At 34.5% G+C, this 26,766-nt stretch overlaps 1 protein-coding gene across 6 annotated transcripts in view; it reads right to left on the reverse strand.

The window, feature by feature from the left end:
* Positions 1-10,116, reverse strand: part of LOC6043293 (ras association domain-containing protein 10) — a 39,930-nt gene extending 29,814 nt beyond the window's left edge. For 2 of the 6 annotated variants that reach the window (XM_038256733.1, XM_038256732.1), the window contains exon 1: positions 9,088-10,116. The gene's annotated coding sequence lies outside the window, so the exon portion shown is untranslated. The remainder of the gene's footprint in view (positions 1-9,087) is intronic. The other 4 variants (XM_038256737.1, XM_038256736.1, XM_038256734.1 and 1 more) reach the window with 4 other exon arrangements.
* Between the last annotated feature and the right edge of the window lie 16,650 nt (positions 10,117-26,766).

The raw sequence follows: 26,766 nt of genomic DNA on the forward strand, positions 1-26,766 counted from the left end.
GTGCCGTGTGTTATTGTTCTGCTAATGGATGGAACAAGTTTTATTTCCTAGCAATTAAACAATACTGTTGTACCTGAATGCTGCATTTGACGGTGGTGGGTTTTTGAAATAACTTAAGGAAAGACTCAAAATGGTATGATATATAGTACAGACTCGATTATCCTCAAAGTCTTCAGAAAATGTTTACTTCAGATAATCGAATCATAAACTATTTTTTAATTTGTAGTCAAATGTTGGGTCTCTGAGATTGTATGTGCGAGAAAAGGTCGAAAGACATAAGGTAGAATGGACAAATGGTCGAATGTGGAAAATTGAAACAAAATTCTGTAATATTTTTTTGTGAATTTCCCGACATAGGAAACATGTAGGGTATATTACCCTATTTTGGACCTAGTACCTATTTTGGACCTATTTTTATTAATCGAGGTATTTCAGGCTTTTAAAGTACGAATTCACTGAATCCAACCAACAAAAAGTGTAAGCAGGATCGTTTTGCAGCTTACCTCTTCCAAAAATGTTAAATTTTTTGATTTTTTCCGCTTTTTCAGCCACTTTTTCCAATGCCATCGTATTTCCTACCATTTTCCTAGCACATCGATTAGGTCCAAACATTCCGGCCTCGTTGCTTATCGGATTTGGCTCGCGACACCTTGATGATTTTTTTCTGTTTTGAAGTGACACCAAGCAATTTCGTCCGGTTTCCGAGCAATGTAACTGTTGTCTATTTTATTATTTTATGTTTTTCGACACTAAACCATTAAAATAACTATTCTATTATAAAAAAAAACTCAATTCAAAATATTTTTTCAAATCAGCCGCGTTGGATCAGTTTAAATATCTGAAGAAATAGTCAGGCATCGTTAATTTTGTAGAATTCATTTTCTTACAAACAAATTATTCTTTAGCTTTGCAATTTTTCACTGTGGGCAGTTCTTTCAATAAATAGAATAACTTTAAGCTATGTTAAGCGAGTATTTCCATTATTTAGATTTTTTGTAATCCTATTCTAACAAACATTAGCAGTTCTTCAAAAAAGTTCGACTTTTAAAATATTTTGCAAGTTTTTTTTAAATATTTGTATAAACAACCTATTCTTGATTGATACATTTTTTGTGAGTTTTTGCATGATTTTAAACTTTTCTTGATTGCCGTAAAAATATTATAAGTTTTTTTATTCATTCAAACATGACCAAATCTTTAAAAAAAAATTGAATTTGTAGAATATTTTATGAGATTTTTTTTTCATTCTTCATGGACAAACTATTCGTGCTTGTTGTAATATTTCGATGAGTTTTTCATAGCTGTGTTCAATTTGTATGCACTAAGCTGCCCATGTTCACATAAATGTCCCATATGCAAAAACAGCAAGCTGAGAAAAACGCATGTGAAGTTTGTCCCACACATAAGGCTACGTGTTAAGTTTTCACGAAAAAACTGGATTTCCTCCTGATTTCTAGAACGAAGTACTGGATGTTATAGGCTCTTTTGAAAGAGCACACGATTTCGAACCAAACTGCATCAATAACTCAAAAGTGATGAAAATGCATATGGGACATTTATGCGATCATGGGCAGTAAGGCTCATTTAAATTATTGTTTTAACTTTCGACCTTCTGTCCACTTTCGACAGTTTGTTCATTCGACCTTTTGGCATTTGACCTTTTGGAATTCGACCTTTTGGAATTCGACCTTTTGGAATTCGACCTTTACTTTTTGACCCTTTGTCATACATTCAAAGATTGTTCAGATTAAACGAGGAAAATACAGAATTGACTTAACAAATTAAGGCCAATTTGAAATAATAATTACAGCTTCCACGAATGCTTAATTTGTCTCAATTTGATTGAAAGATGCAAATTGACTAATTGAATGCAAAAAAAATAACCTAATTTTCAAGAGATTGGAAAATTTGGCAACAAAAACACTAAGTCACAAGAAAATATGAAGATAAATGCCTAAATCCTTTAAAAAACGCACATTATCAGTCAAAACATCATGATTTAATTCTTAGCAAATCTCCGATTGGACCAATATCTGACGAATACTAAATGACAGAACTTCATTTCGAATCTTTTAAGAAAAAATGATTCCTTAATTTTTTATCCATCGTTTGTCAGATAACGTCTTGAAACTGTTTTTTGCAACAAAAAAATTGGCAATGTTTGAATTTTATACAACTAAAAATAAAAAGCGCAAAACCAAACTTTGAAATACTGTTAATGATAACATCTCTTTCAAATTCATCATTTAAAACTCTCACAAAAATCATGAAAAGCCAACTAAAGGAAGGGAATATGCTGTAGAACTATTTTTTTTTTTTCAAATTTGTAAATGTAAAAATTAATACTGCAAATGTCAACCTTTGAAGACTGAATAAAGCACTGGAACATTTAATTCTTGAGTGAAATGTATACGTTTTATTCTTAATATGCGTAATTTTTTTTTTTTTTTTTAATGTATTTTATCAAAACTGGTACAGTTTTACCTATTGGTTTGTTTCATTTTTGTTGTTAGTTAATCTCCACAGCACCCAATTTTTTACTGTTAAAATTTTAAAATAACTGATGCATCAATTTTTATTTATTTTTATTATTATTTAGGCGATATGAATAACCAGGAATAGAAATTTTCAATCATTATCTCAGCCAGATTTAGACAGATTATGACAGATTTATGATTTTCTGCAAATTTCAAACAAGATTTTGATTAAAGTTAGCGTGTTTGATTAAAATTAGACAAAAAATGCAATTATTTATTTTAATGTAAAAGAACATTAACTCATTTGAAAGCCAAAAAATCAATTGAATTATTTTAATTCTACTAGATTTTGAATTAATTTATTTCCTACCCCATTCATAGTTTTTCGATTTTTGTCTGCCAGGTTTTCAAAAAAAATGTATGTTACTTTGCATTGTATTTTTCAATTTTGATCTAGCATCTCTGGTCTGAATGACATTTCATCTTACAAATAAAAGTTTTTTTTTATTTTATTTTTTTTTAACAAATATTTTCAATTTATAGGGATTGAAAAAAGGCTAAGCAAATGCTTCAGAATAAAAAATAATAAATCGTAGTTTATTTGAAATACATGATATGCTTTTAATTTTTCCGTTTTCAAACAAATGTGGGATAAGAATGGGAAAAAATATTTCCTTAAATTCTTGATGATCCAGAATTTCGGGATTTTTATGTCACTAAAATTACCAAACGTGGCTTTAGTATCAATTTATGATTTTTGTATTACAAATTTTATCATTGTTAATGTTAATTGTTTTGTTTTTTTGTTAATGTTTGTGCAAAAGAGTTATTAAAGAAAACGAGTTTTTTTTAAACCGTTTTTAAGAAGAAATGTGAAATCTAAACTTAACCGAAATAATTAAGACAAAAGTACAGCAATCACGCTTCATTAAACCCACCAAATTTGTCTGCCAGCGCGCTTTCCAAATTGCAAAATCTCAAATTCGATCATCCCTGCGCGGTAGGGGCGCGCCCAACCCACCATTTAGTGATCGCTCATTGGTTTAATTGATTTCGATCGGTATTATTATAATTTGAGTTCGAAACGCGCGCAGGTCATTAGTCCGAGAAACTGCGGTGAGAGTCAGTCCCGAACGCGTCAGTCAGCAGTCAGTCAGCCGGTCAGTCAATCCGTCAGCAGCGGGTCTCTTAAGTGCAGTGAAAAGCAAAAGTGGCAGGCAGCTCTCAAAACAGAGTAATCTTGTTAAACTATGGCACTACGGAGAGTGAAACCGAGCTGAAACAAATCCAAATGACTGCGTACGATTCCGTTTGGGTTGCCCCTTTGGAAGAATTGTGGTTCGAAACAACAGAAGGAAAAAAGATTAAATAAAATAGTATGTACTGAATAGTAGCAGGCCATGACGCGAAGGAACCAAATCGAGGGCAACCAGTAAACTGCGATTGCTGCAGCGCGTACTGCAAGTCCAACCAAATCGCAGTAGGTCTCGTCGCTAGGTCTCGATTGCGCAAAGCCACACCAACCCGAGAGGTCTGAAGAAATGATTCGCCGCCGGTTTCGTTTTTATTTTGCTCTCTCGAGATGAAATATTACTGGGGTATTTAGTGGCGAACCACGCGCCCCTCGCGCGCACCAAAAGAGTTATCTCATAGTTCCAGACACTTGCTCCAGGGGCACCACACCGGCACTGTAGACTAGTCTAGGGGGTCTGGGGGAACTGGGTGGTTGGACAGGTTGATGTCGGTGCCGCGGATGCCGAGGCCGCAGGCAGGATGAGGAGCTGTGTCGTACAAGCGCGTGAGCAAAGCTAGATACACTTTGCTTGGGGATCAGGCAACGATGGGAAATTTAATTGAAATTTAAGCTTTTTGACAGATTTCATTTTTATAATATTATTTAAAAAAAAATTAAAATCTGAATCTGAAGTACCATAGAATTTTTTTATGACAATGATCGTAATCATAATGGAGATGATATATAACATTTTAAAATAAAAAAATTGAGAAAATCCAATTCCTACAATTTTCACAGCCCTGCCGTTGAAAACGAAATCGTTCCGATCGTCACGCGGTGCAGAACAACACCGAATCGCTCCGAAAAGCTCGTAGCATTTTTTGAAGGGCTCGTCCAAGCAACCCGTTTCTCGAAGTCACACCAACAGCAACAACACCAAAAAAACTGTGAGGGTGTGCAATTGTTTCGAAGCTTGCTTAGAGCTTTGCGACACCACCAACCTTCCGATGGTGGTGGCATGGTGTCAAAGCCTACTCTGCAGTCAAGTCTGGTCTGGTAAAGCAGGGGTAGATTAATGAATTTTATCTTAACCACGCTGCTGGGGGTTCTTCTCGCGGGGCAGTTTAACATGGTTTAACCGTGAGTTCAAGCCGCGGGTGCAGCTCAGCGCACACAGTCGGTGAATTTTATTTGACATAATGAATTTAATTTGCGGTAAGGTTACGGCGATGACGGCTTTTGAAGCTGTGGAGGAGGAGGAGGTATTTTTTCCCAGGGTTCTCGAAAACCCTGAACGATTAGTGCAGTGATTGATTTGTGGTTCACGATTTCAATTAACCTTTTGTTTTCGGGATCTGGGTCAGCTGGTGGAATGTGTTGACACTGATCTCTTTTTATATCTTAATAATCCTTAATAATCTGAAACAGTATAGGTATTCAACTATGATGTCTAAAGCATTGATTTGTCTCGTGCCTCGTGTAAGCATTATTCTCCATTCAATTTAATGTTAGCTTTCTTTCGTCAAAACCGAAATGAGTGTGAAAGTTGACTTGATTTTCCCCTAATTGAGCACCCCGGTAGCCGAATGACTGGTCAGGATTTTCATATTTACCTCGCCCACTCTTTCAAAATGTTTCTCTCCAATTTTCGATGCTTTTCGATTTTTCTCGATTTTCCCCAGCCGATGGCTCACTTCCTGTGGTTTTGCTTTGACGGACAACTCCTCAAATGCCTCAATTTTCCACAGCTTTTCTCTTTTGTCTGCCCCAGAGAAAGAAAGCCTAAGTGTGTGTGTGCGTTTGCGTGCATATATTAGTTCCGTTCGACGCGATTCGTTTGCGTTGGTGGCCTACTCTCTCATCAAAGCAGAGAGTGAGTTCAAAGAGAGGGTCTCGAATCGATCCAAGCAAGCCGTGGTGGTACAAATTGGACGCACAGAGGCAAACAAAAAATGAAAAACTATCAATAATTACTCATTTTCAATAAGTCACGAAACAGTTAAGAATTATCGACGCCTGCTTCGGTTGAAATCGGAAAACCGCACACACAAACAAACAGTGCAGAGTGAAACCGAGCACACTTCAATTCAAGTATAGTGGTAAATCATAAATTGATGAGCTGAGTAGGCTTTGAGTTTTCCCTCCTCTCGCGGAATACTTTTTCTTTCGTTACGTTAGATTAATTTGAGCCTCCTCTCCTCGTTGAGCGGCTGTTGTTTTTTTTCTGGCGCTCTGTTTTGATGAACGTTCTCCACCCACTTCAAATGTTTCGAATTCTTCCGAAACCGCTTTGGCATTTACCGAAAAAATCACCCTCCCCTAAATAGCACGTTGGTTTTTTATGAGCTTCATTTTCCCAAAATCAAAATAACTCCAAAACTAAGATGTTGTAGTCACTTTGCCTTAAATAACCGTTGAGAAAAAATAACAAAAAATTCCAAACAGGTGCTAAAACAATACATCTCTCAATTTATCGTGCCATTGTGATTGCAATTACAGTGTTTCGAAATGCGAACGAAAATAAAAGCATCTTTAGCGAGACGCACGCACTATGGGCGAAACATAAAAAGTAACACCTCTTGACGGATGGAAGGAACGGTCAGCGTAAACAACACAGAAACCAAAGCGACGAGAAGAGGTTTTTGAAAACGAAGAAGAGGTTGGAAAATAATATAAATGGCAAAATACAGTATTTTTTCGCACCATAAAAATTTGAATAAAGAAGCTGTAACAGCGCGACTAAACGATATTACCGATCGTAACGGCGGCCGGCCCGTGGGAGAATGAGAGAGAGATCGAAAAAGAGGAGAAGCTTAGAAACTAAAATAATATCACTATTGGCAAATGACAGGGACCGGTGGTGAAATTGGAACAGTTTTGATAATCGAAGTACTTTGAATTAACAAACCTTGTATTTTGTATTTTTGTTTGAATCAATTTCTTCGAAATACACTGCAAAGAAGAATTATTTTGTAGAAAATATTGGTTTGGTGGTTTGTCTTGTTTTAGGTTACTATGCTAATATATTGAAAATAACCAATGAGGAGAAAACTTTTTTTTAAATGTGATGAAAGGTATTTGAAATGCATAATACACTTGTACGTAGTTATCTAGCAATTATTAGTTATCAAAAAAAATGTTTAAATTGTTCAAAATATATTTTTTATAGCTTTCTTTTGTTTTTTCTTTTTAAATACTTTTTTTGCTATTTTTTAACTTAAACAAACAAACATTCTAAAAATTATAATCCATGCGTGAAAATGTTTTTTTGTGAACTTCTTTTTTTTAAAATAATATTGAAAATTTTCAATATTTTTTCATCCCCTGATTTTTCGGTCTAATTTGAAAAGCCATAAAAAATATTCACAGCGGCCTAAGTAAAAACAAAACAAGAAACATGCAAATAAACAAAATTAGAAAAAATAAATACGAGTATGGAGCACCGGATTCGAGTGGTTGTAAAAAAAACAAAAACTGCTCGAATGGAAGTGTTCCATTTTCGTAGAACTACAATTGTTAAAAATGACCTCTTTCTCTCGGATAAAATATAAATCGAACTTAATTTCTTATGATCCAAACAATTATTTAATAAAAATCAATGTAGGCTGGAAAATAAAGTTTTGATGCTAAAGTTTTACATTTTTTTGATAAAAAAAATCAAAACCCAAAGAAAAATGATTTTCATTTTTTGTATTTGCAAATATTGTGTTTTATCAAAAGTTTCAAAATATTTTTTTTATTATTATTTGACAACTAACTAAGACCTGTTCTTAATAATAAATGTTCAAGTAAATTTTTGAATTATTTTTAAAAGAATCTTAGCTGTTATATATTACTGAAAACTATCAAAAAGAAAAATCGTTTCAATAATGATCTTATTCTTTTCAATTCGTCCAATTTACAGAAATAAGAATAACTATCAACAAATTTTATTATCTGAACAACATTGAGTGAAAATTTATTAAAAAAATTTAAACTACGTGAAGGGGGCCACCTGGTGTAGTGGTTTGGCGATTAACCAAGTTCAATAATTTATTATGTAAATTTATTCCTCTTCTTCCCTCCCCCTATTTATCCCAGAAAAATCAAGGGGGCAAAAACTCATTGCTGGAACTTTAAAAATATCAAAATTGAGAAACAAAACAAGATCAACCGCCTTTTTATTTTATAAAAAAAATGGACTGATAGATAAGTAGTTAAGCCAATGCAATTTTCATTTTTTAAGATTTTGTCTCCCCTTCTTCAAAAATCTTATAAAAATCAGGGGGCAAAAAATGTTGCTAAAATTTAAATATTAATTGAAAAAACGTCTACAGTTGATTCTAAACTATTTGAAATAGCATAGCATTTGTTTTTTGAATTTAAATCAACTTAAGCACTACTGAACATTTTGTAAATGTTGTATTTTGGGACCACAGATCGAAAAAAGACTTAAATTATTAGGAAAACAATTATTATCATAAATTAATTGATTTATGCAAATGCAATGAGCTTTAATTTTTTTGACCCACCCCTCGAGCATGACCTTCGAAAATATTCGATTTCCTTAAAAAATATGTCTTTTCCGATCAGTGCACTGGTTCCAATGTACAAAATTTGCTAAAATTTAAAAAAGACCACTTTGATTAATATACAAAAATTAAAGTTATAGTAAATAGTTTACTATCAAATTTACATGCTTTTTCAATTAATATTTTAATTTTCGGCAGTAGACAAAAGATAAAAATTTCCATCGACCTAAATAGTTAATAATCAGACCATATCTATCTAGAAAAAACTAACAAGAAAAACGAATTTGTTTTCTTTTTCATTATGTTCATAATCTAGCATTGATTTTGCTCCCTGATTTTATTGAGAATATAATTTAGGGGGGGAGGAGCCCTTTGAAAAATAAGCACATTATAGCACAAAACGCTTTATACATTATTATAGTTTTGCTACCACCGAAAAAATTGAAAAAAAAAACAGATTTATTTTCTTTAAAAAAATTTAGAGGGAGGGAAGGAAATCAAATTTGAATTGGCCTAAGTGTTCAATAACATAAATCATTTTCAATATATAAAAATAAAAATTTGTTTTTACAATTTGAGGAAAAAATGTTTTAAAACGCATTTTTGCGGTGCTGTACTTTGAAATTTCATAAAATTTAAAATAATTTTAAGCCATTCAAAACATTCTAAATATGCAAAATACATTTAAAAAAAATCAGTTGCTTTAGCTTATATTTGCATTTAAATTTTAATGATTTAAAAAAATTGCCCACCTGATTTTTCGGACCATTTTCTTAAAGAAGTCGACATGAACTTTGGAAAATATTTGCAACGTCCTTAGTGTCAGATAATAACTCTTATATTATTTAATAAATTGTAAACTCACCTCTCCACTTGCTGATTCCAAATATATCCAAACAATTCCGCAGTGATCTCACTATTCCGTCAGCTCCTGTTCCCACTTGAATTCCCTTCCCGGCGTGAACACACCGTCCGTCCCTCTCATCAGCCACAAGCACCACCAACCACTCTCCTATCCTCCTCCCCCTCAAAATAGGCTAGGCTCCCAAATCAAAACAACAACAATAAAACATTATAAACACCTTGTGCCCCTTCGCGAAAAACCACTTCACACTGAAAAACGACTCCGACGACGACGAAACCGAACAAACCGGGCACAAATCCAAGTCATTTGGTAAACTTAGGACTTGGGCTCAGTGCTCCACAGTGCTCTTCGTCATCTGGGTTCTCCGGGCGAGCTCCAAATCTGCCACACTGTTCGGAGCCCGGGGTGTGTTATTACTATTATTATTATTTTTATTATTACACGTTTTTTTCTGTACGCGCCACTTCTCGGTGTGGCTACTTCACTACACCTCCAACTCCTCAGCCTAAGACGAACGGGCGACGACGCCCAACGGTCAACGCTGCCGGTGAGTCTCGTTACTCATTCAAGCACCACTTTGTCGAACTTTAGGACCAGCACGCGCGCGCGTTTAGGAATAACTGATTAGGCGAACGCCTCAAGTTGGGGGCGGAGGCGTCCACCAAATCTGCCCAAATTGACTCCCAAAATTCCAATAATCCCCACTCGAGCACACACTGGACACTCTAGCTTAACGCAACCTCACACTTCTCACACTCCAGCTGTCAAGAGATTTATGAGTTGTGCGTTTTTTTTTTCACCTCTAATTTTGGTCAGTTAAATTCTTCACACGAAAGTAGCACTCCACCCCCGTTCAAGTGGGTCCGAACCAAAAAAAATGTTCTAACAAAACAGGTGTTCACCGCGATATGTTTCAACGGAATTATTTTTTGGAAACCCGCGAATCCGTTCGATCCCACCAAAAAACGAAAAAAAAACAAGAGAACCGACCGAGCGATCCCCGATCCAAGTGTGCTACGCAAACCAGCTCGAAAGCCGCACTGATCCAGGTGTGCGCCGACTCCCAGCCCAGAGGGTCGGTCCAAGTTGGCCGAAGTCCGAGCCAGTGGAGTGGAAACGCCAGCGGAATGCTAAGCAACGTGCGCGCAACAAAAAAGCTAACTCTCGCGTGAGTAAATGCTCACTGTGTTTTGCTCGTGCTCTCTCTCTCTCTCTCGGGTGCGCGCCATGTGGCTTAGCAGCTGAGCGGTGCGTTGAGAGCATGCTCGGTCTGTTTATGGTTTTTTATGCTGGAGTTGAGGCGGCGGTTAAGCGACGAACCGCGTGAGCGACAGTGATGGTGCGATTTCGTGAACGTCGTTTTCAATTTCCTAACATTTGTTTTTCCTTACTGATTTTTTTTGAAACATTTATATTGTTAACTTTCTCGGCCCATTCATATCATTAGCTTAACAGAATTTTGATCAAGAATTACAGCTTTCATAAAATGTTTTTAACAAACCTCACATTAAAATGGGCAACTCGACTCTCTATTGTTGATGTATCTCCAAATGCTGTCTGCAAAGTGGCAAACTGCAAAAGGGACGAGAATAGGTTGGTCGAAAATCTGACTAAGATGGGTATATTTCCCCTATAAAGGTGATAAAAGTTCGATAAGTTTAAAATTTATGATGATTGAATATTACCTCTTTTTCGATGTATTGTTACTCCAGTTTATGTGGGATTAGAATAAATACACATTAAATTATGCGAATTAACACATTTTTTTCTTACACCAAATCTAAATGTAAAATTACTCTGATTTTTAACGATGTTATTGTGAAGGTTTGGTTTGATTTTTTTTTCTTATTTCAGAAAAATATTATCATCGTTACAATTATTTGCGTAGGCAGTATGCATAGTAAGAAAGGGAATTGAATCCAGATTTTTTTGAGAAAGTAACTTTTTATATGGCAAATATCAGACCTGCTGTTTAGTGTTCTGTATAAAGTACTTAAGAGAATGAATAAAACATTATATCGGCAGCTATCGTAGTTTTAAATATACTAAAATATCTGTAACACAAATCTTGGTGCAAAAAGCACACGTTTGCCAAAATTTTCTAAAGCTTATGTCTTCACATCTGCGATCAAAAAAATCTGTTGAAACAAATAGGAACAAACTAAGAATACTAAAAATCGTAACTAATTTTGGATTAAAATTTGTATTTTGAAAAATCGAGAGAATTTTTGGCATTTAAAATAATTGAAATAATGAGCCGCAAATTTTAAAAATTTTATACAATGATAATAAAAAAAACAAATATATATATTTGAAAAATATATATAATTGCTTATTGTGATGTTATTTGTTTCATTATTTTTAACAAAATAGAATCTGAATGTTATTTAAGAACTTCACCTCCTAATACCGTTGTCCCGATCAATACAAAGGAAAATACATTTTGAAGTACAGTCCAGACTCCATCATCCGGAAGAGGAAAAATTTCGGATAATCGAATCACGAAAAATATTTTTTTTTCGCTGCCTTATTTATGATTGTCGAGCTTGAAGTATGACTCCTAAAATACGGTAAAGTAATTTAAAATTTTTAATCCAGGATGGCGGCCAAAATGGCGGTGATGAAATATTGAAAAAATCCATTTCGTAATTTCATTCCACAACTATTCAAATATGACTAAAATTGATAATCGAGTCTGGACTGTAATATTTTTGTAAATCATTATTTAACATTTTTAGACGTTTTAAATGGTTTATAAGGCCGTTGCAAATATTTATCAAAGTTTATGTCGCCCCCCCTCTCCCTTCAAAATCGGTCCCGAAAAATCAGGGGGCAAAAAAAATTTTTTTCAAAAAACTTCTAAATTTCAAAGGAAATAGATGTCTAATTAACTGAAAACAATAAGAAATGCATTTTCTTGCATTCAAAATAATATTTAACATGTCTGGGATCGATCAAAAATATTTTAATTTTTTGTGAAAATCCAATGTACAGCACCGCAAAAAGTCTTTTTTGGCGAAAAAAAATCTCTTCAATACTTGCATATTTTTTACACTTATGATTGCAAAACAACTGGGCAAAATACATTTTAAAACCCTTGTTTCATTCAAATGTTGAGACCATGGCTTGTAATTTAAATTTTTATTTTTTTATTTATTTCCCCCCCTCCCCTCGACCCCGACCAGAGTCGAGGGACATAAACTTCAAAAAATATTTGCAGCGGCCTAAATAACGATTGAAGATAGTCTTTCACGGCAACCATGGGTACAAGAAATGGATATTTTTTACTGAAAAACTACAGTCCAGTCTCGATTATCCGAAGGCCTCGGAAAAATTTCACTTCAGATAATTAAAACTTCGGATAATCGAATCACGAAAAAAAAATTTTTTTCGTTGTCTAATTTGTGATGGTTGAGCTTAGGTATGATCCCTAAACTACGATAAATGATTTAGAATTTTTAAATCCGAGATGGCGGCCAAAATGGCGGTGATGCAATATTAAAAAATGCATTTTATTTTTAAATAGGCAATCAACATCTCAAATTTGACTTAAACGGGGTTGTAGAACTCAAATTTTATGTTAAAAATAGGAAAATGAGAAAATACAAAAACAAAATTTGTTTGTTCGTGATTCCAATGAATGAAACTTTGTCCAAATATTACCTATGCCAAAAGAAAGCAATTGTATCATTTGTTTTCCATACAAGACTTCATACAATTTTGTGGGCTGGTCATTCAAAATGGGTAATAAATATAAAAATCTGTATCTTGAGATGATCGAATCGAATCTGCAATTGAAAAACACTCTTCCAAATTTTTTATAAGTCACATGTTATAATTTTCGAAAAATTCTACATTTTTTTCAAAATGTCTGGTCAAGGAAAGCCACTCCTGGAAAATGATGCTCAAAAGCTTATAACTGAGATTTTGAAAATCGGACACTAAATTTCTGAGCTACAGCTCCACTAAGAATTCAACGGTTTCTCGGAAACTATTGGTTCGATTTTCAATGTAAAAAAATAAACTTTTGTGAAATTTTCTGATATTTTCAATAAAAATAAATTCAAAATGTATAAATTTGATCTAAAACATAAAAAGAAAAAAATATCTATTTTTAGACCTTTTCAAAAGTTATGCTTGATAACATAAGATTAGATAATCTTATTATTTATTCTCAAAAAGACACTGTGCATTGACAATCCCTCGAATGTTTAGACCCATTTTGTTACAACCCATTTTTTATAATCAACACAATTTTAAGCTGAGATATCTGTAAACACTTCGTCGAACTTAAAGTCGTTTCACTTTTTTGTTTCCTTTTTGCTACTACTAGCTTAAAAACATGCTGAGCAAAGCAAATATTACAAAAGTTTTTAACATCCTCCTATCAATGCAATAAAACTATTGTTACACCATAAAATTGCTATTGAATAACAACGCATCAAAAACAAAAAAAAAAAACTTTAATCGAAGGTATTTCAACTGCCAGCAATAAAAAAAAACATACTAATCACGACAATAAACACCAACTGCCTCAAGCAGCAGCTTCAATCAGCGCAATAGGACTCGAATTACAGACACGGGTTGCAAAACAATCAGCTCACCAACTGTTTACTGTATTGTTCCCGTCTCCCCTCCGGAACAATTGGTTAACACTTCGAATCGAATAAATCAAAGCAAAAAATCAACACATTCAAGTTGCGATCCCCGTGAGTCTCATTTCTCTCCCTCCATGAGTGCGTGTGAGGCGAGAGAAAACTTGATTTGATAAATGTAATTTTCGCCGTGGTGCGAAGCGCCCATATTCAATCAATACTACACTTAAATCTTTATTATTTTGTTTCATTCATTTAGCTGCTGCGCACGACGCGCACACGAGCTCAAATCAAAAAAGCTAATTTCTTCGTTTGGTGCAAATTGACGAAAAAAGCACGCAAACTGCGCATTTCGATGTCAAAAAAAAAAAAATCCACGAAATGTCGAAAATGATGATGGACAAGACGTGGAAGTAGCTCGAAAAAAAATGCCACAATTAATCGAGTGAGTCACGGCTGGAAACATACACACCGAAAGTGAATTGTTTGTTTGCAAGATAAAGAAACAAACCACACGTGATGACAAAGGAAAAAGAAATCTCAAAATCTGCGCAATTTTCGCATAAGTCACGCTAGGCAGTGACACGTGCATCTTTTTGCTCAAAGCTAACCCCAGCTGAGCTTTCAGGAGAGTGGTCACAGTAGGCTTCGCAACTCTCCCCCGTCTCTCTCGGCGCGAATAAAATCGTACACAAATTTCGTTTGAAGAGCGCAAGAAAATGATGCAAAAAAAACGGCACATGGTCCGTAAGGCACGCTGCTATTGTTATTGTTGTGCAGTCTGGTTGGTTGTTTTTTGAAGTAAAAAGTAAACTTTGTGCTTGGCTTACATTATTGCGATGTCGAAGACGACGACGACGACGATTATGACAAAGTGCCAGGCACCACAATTATTGAAGGAAAGAGAAGGAGTAGGAGTTGGAGGGAGAGTGGGAGAAGGGAGAAGATAAAGTGCAGCGAGTATCAAAGGTATACTTTAAATGAATGAATTACCGAGAAATGCGACTGATGCAATTGAATAAGGAGTCAAGTGAGTGAAGTGAAGGAGATAAAACAGGAATGCAAAGAGAAAGAAAAGAGAGGGAGGGGGACTGGCAAGGGCGATTGGGACATTACTGGGGGTGAATTTCAATTAGCTGGTATTTATTTTTAAAATGCTCGTTTAACTGGATTCTTACAATATTGTGAGAGTTCGGTGCGGCACTGGAGGATTGACTGCCAACTTGTGACTGGTTTCGGGGAATTTTGCGATTGCGTAAGAAATCAAGGTAGTGCTTATCATTAATTTTGTCATATTTTTTTTCCAAAAGTCTTCAACCAGGGTAATTCTCACACGAAATCGAAAAAAGTTGCCCGACCCCTCTTGGATTTGCGTGAAACTTTGTCCTAAGGGGTAAATTTTGTCCTTTTGACCATGAATCCGAGCTCCATTTTTCGATATCTCGTGACGGAGTGGCGGTACAACCCCTTCCATTTTTGAACAATAAAAAACGTGTGTTTCAATAATTTGTAGCAAGAAATAGTGATGATATGGACATTTAGTATCAAAGGGACTTTTATGTAAACGCCCGACGCCCGATTTGATGAACCCAGAATTCCAAAAAAAAAGTGTTTTCAATCGAAAAAAAATATTTTTTTGTCGGTTTTCGTTACTCAACTAAAAATATTGTTGTAGGGGAAATTTAATTTACTTTTCGAATCTCCAATTACCCATAAATGTCATTTTTAATTTAGACCCTTAAAAACATTTTAAAATATCGTGTTTTATGTAATTCTATAATGGGTTTGCATGCAATCATCACGAGTTATTGCGAATTTACGAATAAAAGTTTTGAAAAAGTTGGTCGTAGTTGATCAAGGCCGTTGAAGGTCACTCACGAACGACGAAACAAAGAGAAACTAAAAAAGTAACTTTTTCAAAACGTTTTTTCGTAAAATCGTGATAATTCGTGACGGTGACAAAATTAGAGAATTGTCCAAGGCTCAACACAGCATATTTTAGATAGACATTTCAGTAAAATAAATAACTAATTTCACTTTGGCTGAAATTCGGCAATAAACAAACACATTGCTGCAAAATCATTTTTTTTTTTTTGTATTGTGATCTTTAGAAACAAAGGTATGAAAAATGTGAATAAAAAAATGCCTCGATGCTAACCTCCTATTTTTTGGGTATAAAGGATTGATAAAATAAATGTATAAATAACAGTTCTGGTAACATTTTTAATGGCCAACAAAATCAAATTTTGATAACTGAAATACCAACAACGATTGGATAGCTTAAACTGCAGGAAATGATCTGTCAAACTGACACAAGAAAGTTACTGAATTTTCAGCAAAATAATTTGATGTTTCTTTGATTGAGGTTTCAGTTGTTTTGACATCAATTTTACTGAAATTTCAGTAAATTACCTGTCAAAGTGACAAATGTTGGTTAACTGAGAATTCAGTAAAATCTAAATTACTGAATCGTTGAAATTTCAGTTGATGAATATGAAGTAAAACTCTGCTGAATTTCGGCGAAAAAAAATTAGTTTGTACGGGTTTAAATCATACTTTCTTTTATAAATACTTTTATCACAAAAAGTGGTTTACCGTTGTAAAGCTGTAACCATTAAAGGGTTTATTTCAGGTAAAGCTTAAAATATTTCAGAATTCTATAAATTGTATCCATTTCTGAAAATATTTTTAGAGGGTTTTTTATGAAACCCTTGTGTTTTTTTTGTTTTGTTCAATGAATTACGAAATAAAATCAATCCTCACATTAGATATGGCTAAAAATCTTTTGGCCTTTCTAAAATGATAAAGTTGGTAAAAAACAATATTCGTTTATTTGAAAGGTTCAGAAAAATCAGAAAACTCAGAAACAAAACATTTCGGTTTTCGGGTTCAGTCAAATACCTTGTCAAACAACCCTTAAGAAACGCTTATCATCTGCGATTTTCGCTCCTCTACAATGTATTTTATGTAGATCCAATGGACTCATTATCTCGCAATTTACCAGTCATTAAAGCGCTAAACATGTGTATCACCAGCAGCTCCGCCCGATAACCAGCGGGCGAGTCGCGTTCCAGGAAGAACACAAAACCACAACCCAGCCACAACATTCTGCTCCACTAAAAGAACCACTTTACCAGTCTTGGAGCCGATCCGAAGAAGTTCTTCCTAGTTCGATCCTAGTTGGCATTGCCAGAACCAGAAAGACTTGCTCGCCCGAACAGGCGATGAAACTTCTTATTTTTATATAGAAATATTTCCTGTGGCTCCTTTGATCCAGTCCAGCACGCCAAGGTGGTCACTGTAGCTGCTGCTCCTTAACCAGATAACATGGTAAAGAAGAAGAGAGTCCATTATCGTATTCTGGTCTCTGGGCAACTCGACTAATTGTTGACCACCATCAACATAACCATTGCCACCGCGTAAAACCTAGGATCAGGTGGTGCGCGAGAAGGAGAAAAAACTGGCAAACTGGTTATCTCCAAATCTTCAATCAACAATTTGTCCGACTTGAGAGGCTTCTTTGCAACATTGTGTCTGATTGCGCACGGCTTGTTGGTTCTACGGCGGATCGATTAGTGTATCGAACGGGTGAGAAGAAGCTGATCGTCGTTACTTTTTTTTATTGAGCACTAATCAGCTTTGGGAAAGAGTGCCTTTGAGGGGGGTACAGGAGGGACTTGTTGGGTTGACTGTGCTGAATTTAAAATCTCTATTATCTGCTTTCTCTTCTGAAGTTCATGAATCATATACTGTTTGAATTTCTTAGAATCAAATCTAAATTTATGCAACGAAATGAAACGCGTTTGACCGTCTTATCAAGTCCCACCTGTAACCTTGATGGATCACTATCGCTCGGATCGTGGGAAAAGTGCTGTAATCGTCACCATTGCATCAACAGCTCCCCAAAACGAGACACTTGTTTGCACTGGTTGGCGTGACCCTTTTTTCGTCCAACTGAAACAAAAAAAGGGGAAACCGGCATTAAAAACCTGAACTTAAGTGTTAGGTGCTGTCGAAATTGAAGGGTTCACACACCGGCAGACCGAACCTAGCAAACAGAGCAACGGAAGTTTTGACGCGATAGGCAGGAAAGAGAAGTCAGAAACCAGGGAAAGGTCAAATTCACGCCACATGAGCACCAAGGGCCGCATGTGTCATCGACTGACGTCCGGTCCAGGGGGTTTTGCCGTCTGTTGTCCAACCATTTTAAAGGGAATCGAAAGGGAAATTAAAAAACTGAACCCAGCCAAAACCAAGCCCTTCTGGCTATACGCTATCTCGGGGTTCAGTTTTGGGCTTGGAAACAAGTCCGCAACCTAATCGAAAAGCGCATATTTCAGCGTAGTAGAAAGCAGAAAGAGAATGCTTTTGAAAAAAAATACTTCGAGGGGTTTGCCAAACCTGCTAAGCATTACGAGAGATAGCCGGACTGAGTGGCGCAAGACTTTGCTTAGAACTTGCCAGCCCGCGCGCGCTGTCTGCAACCAGGAAGTTTTCTGGCTGGGGTAGTTTGACCAGATAATGTTGCCCCTTAACAACTGTGCGGGCTCACTCTATTAAGCAAAAACCGGAGGCTAGGCCGGGTTGTTTTCATAAAATGTCAGATAATTTGCTGGCGATAGACTGGGGACGGGACAGTCAACTGAAGGCTGAGCCTACACAGAGAGTGTAGCAAATGCAGTTTTTTATGATGCTTCGATAGAGCCGGGCAATAGGGCAAGCTTTCGCGTGAGAGTAAATATTGCACTTAAATGGATTACGCCAAGTAGGGAGGTGTCGTTTTATTGTCTGCGTAATGATAATGGGAGCAGGATTAGGCAGAGCCAGTACGGAGCACGATCTACAATGTATTAGAGATTGTGAAAGGAATGTTAAACTGTTAACGTTAGGAGGTAAAATAAAGAAATTTATGTGAAAGTGAAAAATATTTTAAAAAAAAACTAACATCATCATTCTAAACTTACTATGTCAGTTCACACACCTTTTATCCCGACCACAAAATCAGCACATTGACTTTGGATTACAGCTCCTAAAAGCGATTTCAATGAAATTAGGCTATTAAGAGCATTATAGGAAGTACCTAAGCAAGAAAATAACGATTCAAAAAACATGGCTAAACTATTTTTTTTAATAATAAAAAAATCATTTTTCTTTAATATTATTTTTCAAATTTCGATTTGTGATATTTTGAGTATTTACACAAGACAGTGAAACTTCATTTGGCAGTGCTGCGATTTTTATTAACAAATCTTAATTCTTCGAAAACGTCTAAAATATAGTCAAACTGTTTTTCTACTTTAGACGAAGAATAAAATATAATACCAACAAGAATTAAATTTTCAAATGTTGAATCCTACTAAAAGTGATTGTATAATAAAAGTGACGTTTCGTCAGTAAAAGTCGTGATCAAGTTTGACCAACTCATTTTTTATAACAGATTTTTTTATATACATTCACAATAAAATCTTCAAATTACTTTTATACTTCGCCCCTCCCCTTCTTCATAATTGACCAAAAAAACAAGTGGGGGAAACATTTTTTTTTTTCAAAGAAACTAACAAATGTCAAGGGGAAAACAAGTCTAATCAACTAATAACAATCCGAAATTCATTTTTCTGCATTGATAATCATATTTGGCAAGTTTGGACTCGTTTAAAAATATTTTCTATTTTTATAATATTCCAATCATAACTTTTTTGGCAGCAAAAAATTGTTTTTTTCGTTAATACTTTGATATTTTCGAAATATAAAATTGCAAAACTTCTGGACAAGTGGATAATGCATTTTATAACACTTTTTTCATTCGAATATTGAAACTGTTGATTGCAATTTCATTTCTTGAACCCTCTACTGCCCATATTTTTTAAATTTTTTTTTTTGTCTTCTACTAAGGTCATTTTTAGCAACTTTTGTTTAACAAAAAAAAAATAACTTTTTTTGCTTTATGTTTTTTTTTTGTTTCATTTTTAGTATTTTTAATTGCATTTAATTTTTGTTTCTGGTAGTATTTGGCTTACTCTACCACAATTACCTTTTGCCTATCTAGATTATTCATGGCGTTACAGCTATTTTTAAATTTCATCATCATTTAAATTGTAAAAAAAATCACAGCGGCGAAGTCATGGACATCACACAAATTACTGTATTTTTGCTAGAAATGATATTAAGAAACACAGCCAAACTTGACCCCAGAAAAAATGTTTTTTTACACATTTTTTTTAATAAATTGATGAAACTCATTCATTTGTTTCATACATTCAAAAATCGTTTATGGAGTATCCAATAAACAAAATTTAAAAAATACAACATTGATTATTAGAACTTAAAAAAACTCCAGATATGGAATTTCCATATTTTATTCAAACTATTGATTTGCAATTTTTATAAGAAAAACAGGGATCTTTTTTTAACAATATGGTGAAATAAAGAAACAATTTCGTTAAAGCAGAAAATATCATGTGATACCCAACAAAAAAAAATCCTTAGCCAATTAGCCTGAGTGTATTGAACAATGCGAATCATTTTTTTATTTATCTTGTTTTTTTTTTGAGAAAAAAAATATTGATTTTAAACTTGTAACATTTTCCCGGTTTGTCGGTGGAAATAACGAGCTATTACCGGGTTTCTCCAGGTAGAACAAAGCTTTTCCCGGGTTTCCCGAGTTGACCCTGAAAATCTGTAACTTTCGAAACATTTTAATAATTTACATTCTACTGAAAAAATATTTAAAAATATTTTGCATTCTTGGTATTTTTTTGTGTAAACTTACCCAAAATCAAGAAATCGGTTCTAACTAAGACTTATTTTTCATAATTTTCCAGCTCGAAGCTGCTTTGGGATTGAAAATTGATGTCAAAGTAACATGTACCGTAAAACGGGGTGACTTTGATAGGTTTGCTATTTATCCGCAAAATGAAGAGTACAATTAAAATACGTAAGGAATGGTTTAGAAACATACTGACCGTGGTAGAGAAGTGTTCAAACTACCTCAAGAAGAACTTTTCATAAAATTTTGACAAGTTTAAAAAGTTGGTTAACTATAGTTAAGAAAATGTTGATGAAAGTCATTATTTTAAACTTCTCAAAGTGTCATGATTTCCTCAATGAACATGATTTTTAATCGGAAAACGGAATGAATTTTCGGATTCTTTGGACAATTTTCCACTAGGAGAAGGTTAAAAAAGTTTGTAAATAATAAATAATATGTGTTTTTGAAACACAATTTAAAAAAATCTCCAAATTTATAAGCAATTTCAGTTGAACAAATTTCATGTAAAATGTGAAAACTTGTGATTCGTGCCTTGAAATCTAGTATAAAATGCAATATAAAGCGATAGTTTTATAAACAAAACTAGTTTTAACAAATTTGAGGCAAAATTCCGACTTTTTAACAATTTTACCTAAAAATTTATAAGTATTTAGCTAAAAAGCTTATACACTTAGTTAACGAAATATAAACATAGATTTTTTTTCTTAAAAACTATATCAGCTACTTTAGTGATGGCACATTTAGCGTACAAATAAAGTTTGAACATCTTAAATATGATTTTAACAAGAAAAACTATGACTATCAAAGTCACCCCGGAATTAAAACTAAGAATTTTTAACGTAACTATTTTTCTAAACATTATTGAAAAAACTTTTTTTCCGAAATAGTGCATGGACTTTGTGTGGTCTACCCCAGTACATGTTTTAAAAATAATAATCTTGAGAAAAACCTTACCTGTTGGAAAATATTCTAATAACAAATCCAAATCCTATCAAAGTCACCCCGGTTTATGTTATGTTGAAATGGAGCCCCGATTTGGTGGTGCACTATAAATACCGTAAAAAATATTTTCATCAAAAAAGAGTTCAAAATTATTTCAAACAATATTTCCATTTCCCGACAAAAAAAACACCACAATTTAAAATTAATATAATTGGTATATAATACCAGCCTCTCGATTCAAATTCTAATCATTCGATTGAAACACCAAATTAAATCCATAGTACAATTTACTTCATTGTTGCGTACTATTATGAAACAGTAAGCGTATCGCCAAAGGCTAATCTTCCCTACAAAGATCAGCCAAAAAGCCTTTCATTCAATCCGATGTTTTCAATTGATTGATGCTCGGCTATGCTAAATCCAACGTACTACACGCTCTGCTTAAAGAAAATAAAACCAGTAAACAACAATCCAATTCATGGAGGTTGTGCTCTGCTTCCTCACTTTCGGAATAATCCGCACTCACAAAAAAACCCTTCACAAATTAATCCAAGCACGCTGTGGCGATGCAAATGGCCTCAACCTCCCCAGTGCAACTTCAGAATCCCTTGGCTCGTCAAACGTTGTTTAGGTTTCTTTGGGGAGATTTACGAGCTGCGATTTGAGGGTTACCAGAATGCTTAAACTACCATAAACCGTGCAAATTCCATTCGTTATGCTCGAATTATTAAAATGTAATTGTTGCTCTACAGTTGAGCACAACAAAGTGGACCACTTCACTTGGTATTCATCGTTGTGTCGAGCCTTAGAAGGAAACCCCCATCGAATACGTGTACTATATGGAGCACTTTGCTGGCTGTGGGCACTGAGCCAGAAAACCATACAGCTTTCTTGCCTCCCCTAACCAATAGATAGATCTTGGCGGGAGCAGCAGCTGCTCCGGTCTGGTTGGTCTGTTTTGACCGTCGTCGTCGTCGTGATTGTTCCGTCAAGCTGATCGTGCCAATCTCGTCTGCATGCTGAACCAAGCACCGTGAAGCGAAGTATCTTTGATCACTTCCATCAGATTAGCCGTTTCTTAACCAACTCAACCCACGCGCCGTACAACGTTACACCGGCCTACCAAACCTGCACTCATTCAGGCTTTTGTTTTCGTTCATGACTTTAGCTTCACCTGCGCGCTCGCGCTCCAAGTTCAACGCTCAACCACCTGAATCGAGGTGACCGCGGAATTTACGAGCCCAAAAGTGAGCTCAGGAAATGCCTATCTAACAAAAAAAAATGAGCTCTAATCGAACTAGGAACACCTTGGGCTAGCGACGAGCCACGAGGCGCCTTATCTAATCCGTCAGCTTGGGAAAATGTCAGACCGGCTTCCAGATTACTTCCTCCCTAAACGATCCCCGCGCACTGGGTTAATCCAATATAGCCGAAAGCGTCTACGCAGTACCGAAACTGGTCTGGAGACACGAAGAGGCAACAATAAAAACGACCAAATATGCTTAGCGGTTAAGAAACATTAACCTTCTTGAACCTTGTGGCTGGAATACCGACGATTTGGACGACAAAGACGATGAGTCATATGAATTTATGGCAAAAGTGAGGTGGTGGTCCTCCGGTTTGATGAGCTGTGAAAGAAGAAAAACGACGACGACGACGACGAAGAAAGCTCAAGACAGTCGAAGGAGTTACGGAGCAAATACGGCAGCCAAGAAGGCTGTGCCAAAGAGGAGAGAGAAGCAAACGTCGAGCGGCAAACGAGTCACCTGCGGCGAAGTCAGGAAGAGAGGTGATGAGTGAGAGTCATCGGCAGTAGGCCTCGGGCGTGAACTTGGCGTTCGATTGGTTGGCACTGGGTGGGAAGTGGGCAACTATGATTGATTGATTAATTTCGCAATTTTTTTAAATATTGTTTGACAAATAGCATAATACAAGTGAATGAATTTTAATTGTATTTAATTTAAAGATGAAATTGAGCATAAAAAATATGACACAAAAGTCCTCCCGAAAAAAATGCTTCATGTTTTATTCCGCTTTCGTCCCAAATAATTGGTTTTCTTAATTTTAAATTTTTAATCATGTTTGGGAAAACGATAAGAAATATTTAGTGCAGTATATACATAAAGAATAATCCACCACGTTGCGAGTTTATAAAAAAAATCTTGACAAAGAAATCAAAATTTTACCAAATATTTTAACTAAATTTTTTGGGACTACACAAATAAGGTGGAATTTTGGAATGTTGAAAATTTGGTAGGTTGAATATTACCTTTTTTTGAGTAAAATAACATAAAAAATGTGTAAAAATGTAAACCTGATGAATATTTATCAAAAACTGATAAAAATTCATCATTTTCTGGGGTAAAATTAATCATTTTTTTGACACAAAAACTGTCACCATTTCCTGATGAATCATCATTTTTTTTCTGTGTATCATCATTATCATCAACTGCAATTTATTTCAATAAAACTGGTACAATCGTGTCCCGGTTTGCACTGCCTCACTATTGGTTGTTCCAATAGATTCTAGTCTGTGTACGCAATCGAAACAAGACTTATTATCAATACATTCTAATAAAACACTTTTATTTTCAAGCTTTTTCAAATTTTACAAATCATCATGATTATTTTTCATGAAAATATAATCCAAATTTTAACATAACTGTGTATATCCGAAAAAATCTCAAAATTTTAGTTATGGGTAACGAAAGGTCGGTAATTTATGGTAACTAAGTATTTTTTTTTCTTTTATTTTATATACTATACATTTTGACAAAACTACGTATTATCGAATGAAAATACTCCAATTTTTTGTTATAGCAATATGGATACCAAATGATCGGGCATTTTAACACCTTTCGAAAGTAATAAACTTTTTATGAAAATACTGTTTTTTTCAGATAGCTACACATTTTCGTCAGTAAAAAACTTTTATCAATTGTAAAAGTGTTACATTTTTTTCAAAATTACTGATTTCTAAAAAAAAACCCATAATAATCTGGTTTTTACACTTTTTCAATGTAATAAAACTTTTATTTGAAAATACAGAAAATTTTCACGTAACTACGTATTTTATAAAAAAATACTAAAGATTTCAACAGTTATGGCTTTCAAATAATCTAATTTTTTTACACCTTTCGAAAGTAATTAAACTTTTTGAAAATACTGAAAATTTTCACGTAACAACGTATTTTTGAAAAAAAAACATTCACGTATTGTTGAGAAAAAAAATACTGCAAATTATAACAGTTGCAAAGTAAAATAAATAAATAATCGCGAATTTTCCATAAGTTTCGAAAAATCATATAATTTTTGTAAATTCTCCAAACTTTAACAAAATTACGGACTTTCAGAAAAGTACTGAAAATTTTAGTTTCAAGCAATGTGGAAATCGATAATTTTTGTAAGGCCATTGCAAATATATTTCAATGGTAATGATGACCATAGCCCCCCCCTCCCCCTGCTTCCTGCAAAAAATGGGCCGAAAATCAGGGGAAATTGGCAAATTTTTAGTCATATTTAGGATGTTTGGGCTCGTTCGAAAATATTTTGAATTTTAATGATATTTCGATGTACAGCACAGCGAAACTTTTTTTTATAAAAAAATATTCTTTGAAAACCGGGCAATTAGTTTCTGATATAAAAAGTCTATGGCCCAGAACTGGGTGCAGAATAGTGGTTCGCAAAACGGCCTCAATTTTGAACTGTCAAAGTGGAACCAATGTAGTGTTCGCCAAAAGTAGGGAGTATTGTTATCGATCATAAAAAATTGTTTTTTTTTTGCAAGAATGAAAAATGTGTGGCTTTTGAGGACCTGGAGTTGAAGTCAAGAAATCTTAAGAAAGTTGAAGGCAAGATCGTCATTTTTATAATTATGAATGGAAGTTGTTTATGGAGTCGATGCAGTTGTATCCACCCAGAAGCTGTCTTTATTGTTTGATTCCGTTTGAAAACCTGGTTTAAAAAATCTTAAATCTTCTCTGCTGGTTGGATCAGCTTCGCTAGAATTAGCGATGTTTTTTCGCTGGACCGCTGGACGCTGGACAAAAATCGACATCGCAGAATGACACTCTCGCCGCAGTTCTTCGTCATCCGTAAAAAAATCTCTTCTTACCGATCCAAACGCAACAATTTTCAAGCAAAAAATGACAAAAACTAGACAAAATAAAACACATACTACTGATTATAAAAAAGCTCATTTACCAGTAAGAAAAAAGTCATGCTTGTGCTTGAACAGCATCCTACTTTGTAGATGTAAACAAAGTGGGATCATTCGAAAATCACGTTACGCATTCTCTCTATTCATCACCCAGGCCCAGAACATGTATTTTTAGTCCCCTAAAATATATAAAAAAAAATCGAAAATAAAAAATATACGAATTTTGGAAATTTTACTGTTAGTGATCAAAACCTATAACTTTGCCGAAGATACCAAATCGATCAGAAAAGTCATTATCAAGATACAGAATTTCATTAATGTACATACACATTTTGTATGGCCATCCCCAAAAATTAAAAAAATGCTTCTTTTGACATAGGACAATGGACAAAGTTTCATTCAAATAAAAAAAAAGGAAATTTGAAAATCGCAAAAAAAAAATTGTGGAAATGCGTTATTGACACCGAAATTCCCAAGCTCGACTAAAAGGGGGAATTCCCATACAAATTCCCACATTTTCTCGAGCTTGGAAGTTTAGGTGTTAATCATAAGCTCAAAATATGCAAAATATCAATGTCATTTTTTATAATTTTTCGTCTTTAACCGATCGGTGGCCCAGAATTTCAAAATTTGTAATTGGAATTATAAAAATAAGCATTATAGAGTGTGTTCTGAATAGTTTACAACTGGTTTGAATATATTATTTATTAAAATTTAAATTTTAGTCAATAATTTTATTTTTATTTTAGCACTCTCAATTTTGAAGAAAATTGACAGAGGCTTGAAATAATATTTGCAAAGGCCTATGCAAATAAAGTTAAAAAAAAAACATTTCCGTTTTGAAACCAGTTTTTTTTTTCTGTCCATGTAGGTTGACGAAATTGCCTACTTTTTGGTGGCCATTGTTGAACAGCTCAACTTCTCAGCACTTGTATCGAAAATTAATACTGTTGGATACTGTTTGGGGTTTTGACACTTTTCTTGACCTCAAACAACATTCAAGTGATCAAAGTCTACTGGAACGATTACAGAGTCAAATTATCGGGGTGACATATTAGAAATAAATTCTTATTTTATATTTATTCAAGGGTTTTTTTTGTTTTGCAGTCAACAAGATCTTATTAATTGATTGCACCCAGCACAAGGTAATAACTTCTAATAGTTTCTACGATTTAAAAGGATTGCAATTAACGTCAATTCCAACCCAGTGCGCC

Source organism: Culex quinquefasciatus, chromosome 2 (assembly GCF_015732765.1).
Source record: "Culex quinquefasciatus strain JHB chromosome 2, VPISU_Cqui_1.0_pri_paternal, whole genome shotgun sequence".
Classification (NCBI taxonomy): Eukaryota; Metazoa; Arthropoda; class Insecta; order Diptera; family Culicidae; genus Culex; species Culex quinquefasciatus.